The sequence below is a fragment of the Physella acuta genome, unplaced genomic scaffold, assembly GCF_028476545.2.
Source record: "Physella acuta isolate Inbredline_101_S28 unplaced genomic scaffold, ASM2847654v3 ptg002110l, whole genome shotgun sequence".
In the NCBI taxonomy this organism is placed as follows: Eukaryota; Metazoa; Mollusca; class Gastropoda; family Physidae; genus Physella; species Physella acuta.
The window spans coordinates 95,001-98,223 of record NW_026733611.1 but is presented as its reverse complement, the minus strand read 5'-3'; positions in this window follow the sequence as shown (position 1 = coordinate 98,223).

The following is a 3,223-nucleotide window of genomic DNA, read 5'->3' as shown; positions in this document are numbered from 1 at the left end:
GATACTTGATATTTTTAGCGAGAATGCTGCTACCAATTTTTGTCAAATGAATACTGTCATTGTACAAGCGTTGTCTCGGGGCACCTGACTTCGCAGTGAAAAAAGGTGTATTGTTTATAAAACAGTATTTATAACTAATGCAGAAAGACTGTAAAAATCTATTATTTATTTCTATCAAGTGCCTACCCTTGCCACCACATGGGGGTACGATGGATGAGAATCGGATTGTAGCGTTGGGAAATTTGTGAATGATACTTCTAACAATTTCTAGCATACTAGCTTGTGACAGTCTGACGTTTGATAGACTGTCGTTGACACCACAATGTAAGGTTACAGTTGTGGTGCTTGAGTCACGTGAACGGCTACTAATAACGTCCCTAATTTTTTCAAAATTTGCCCCAGGCAGCGCTATTACCGATACACGCTCGTAATGATCCGTGGCCATTATATCAGGATGGAGACCTTTAAGTGTAGAGTCACCAAGAATCAAATGGTGTTTCGTTGTTTGGTTGGTGTAGGGGGCGGCGACATGTTGTGTGCTATCTCTATTAGTGGCATAGTGAGTAGAGCGTTGGACAACAGGGACATGAACAGCCTTGACCGTTGGGACGCTGCAATGTGTGGAATCACTTTTAGTGCGTTGTCGTTGCAGGGTGCTGGGACTCGAATGTTCCGATGGTTTGATTCGCGCTCTGTCATCACGTTGTGTAATTTTAACAGGGATTGGGAACGGAGCTTCTTGCATGATGCCTGCCGATGTGATTTTTGTTTCATTTATTAGTTGTTGTTGATTATCCTCACATGTTGAGGTGGATATTGTGCTGCAAGAGGGTTTCTTGGTTGTGAGGAGTTTCTTTAGTGACGCAGAAATATTTTCTTGATCAATCAAACGCTTCTTAAGGTTAACGTGTATATCCTTGCAGCTATGCACTTCATTAGATAGTCTCTTGACTTCGTCCCTTAAGACAGCGTTTTCGACTCGGAGTTGTTCTAGTTGACTGTTAAACTGTAATTTCTCCGCTTTAAAAGCTTTTTTAACACAGGTGATCTCGTTAAGAATAAACGATCTTAAGTTATTATCCAGTTGTGTGGTTTGAAGAAATGATATTTTTGGACTAAGCAGATCAGTTGGTTGGGATAGGTTTGATGAAAATGTATAGTTATTTATAGGAGTTACACAATCTAACGGATTGGTATTGATCGTAACCTCGCCACACTGATTGTCACTGTTGGAAGCGGACATAATCATTGGCGGTGAAATGGGTAGCTCCAATACTCTGGGTGGGGACAGTGAAGGTGGTGGTGACAGTGATAGTGGCGGCGACATGGGTAGAGGCATGTCGACAGCTTTGTCTGTTGTAATTAGGTTATTTAGAATACAGCAAAAATCCGAATCCACCCAAACAGACACAACGTTAGATTTTCCCTGTACCATGATTTTGTTATTCGTGTGGTACAGATGGACTGACAGCCCTGGTAATTTATAATTATCTTCAACATTGGCGCCATCATCATCTCTTCTTTCCTCAACAACATCAGCATATTTTGTTTTAATGATTCTTTTTACCTTTTCATAGCTAATTGAGTTTCGAAAAGCAATGATAACGCATCGTCCTCCATCTTTCTTTTGAAAATGAATATCATCCGCTGCACAAATGTTGGCAATCTTTTTTGATATAGCTTTTTCTTTATTTAAACGATACTTCTTGGCTCTGACGCTTCTGGTGACAACACCAGTCCCTAACATTTTCACTCACCAGTAAAATTAAAATATCATGCTGACATCAGTAGAAATAGATGAAGTAGAAAACGAATCATCAGTAGATCTACAACAACTAAGAATATAGATATCCGGTTTACATTTTAACAATGGATGAGACAATAAAATAAAAGCATAAAATATTACAGTAAGAACCGGTTAGTAAATTAGTACTAAACTACATTCTCAACCCTAATGGATGAGTAGTACTTCCCTTAGATTTTTTGGATCAAATATAGAATAAAAACACTAAAAACTATGAAAGAAAGTTGACATCAATTCCGGAAGTAAACAAGTTGACGCCATTTTTTTCTATATATCTATATATCTATATCTATATCTATATCTATATCTATATCTATATCTATATCTATATCTATATCTATATCTATATCTATATCTATATCTATATCTATATCTATATCTATATCTATATCTATATCTATATCTATCTATCTATATCTATATCTATATCTATATCTATATCTATATCTATATCTATATCTATATCTATATCTATATTATCTATATCTATATCTATATCTATATCTATATCTATATCTATATCTATATCTATATCTATATCTATATCTATATCTATATCTATATCTATATCTATATCTATATCTATATCTATATCTATATCTATATCTATATCTATTATCTATATCTATATCTATATCTATATCTATATCTATATCTATATCTATATCTATATCTATATCTATATCTATATCTATATCTATATCTATATCTATATCTATATCTATATCTATATCTATATCTATATCTATATCTATATCTATATCTATATCTATATCTATATCTATATCTATATCTATATCTATATCTATATCTATATCTATATCTATATCTATATCTATATCTATATCTATATCTATATCTATATCTATATCTATATCTATCTATATCTATATCTATATCTATATCTATATCTATATATCTATATCTATATCTATATCTATATCTATATCTATATCTATATCTATATCTATATCTATATCTATATCTATATCTATATCTATATCTATATCTATATCTATATCTATATCTATATCTATATCTATATCTATATCTATATCTATATCTATATCTATATCTATATCTATATCTATATCTATATCTATATCTATATCTATATCTATATCTATATCTATATCTATATCTATATCTATATCTATATCTATATCTATATCTATATCTATATCTTATCTATCTATATCTATATCTATATCTATATCTATATCTATATCTATATCTATATCTATATCTATATCTATATCTATATCTATATCTATATCTATATCTATATCTATATCTATATCTATATCTATATCTATATCTATATCTATATCTATATCTATATCTATATCTATATCTATATCTATATCTATATCTATATCTATATCTATATCTATATCTATATCTATATCTATATCTATA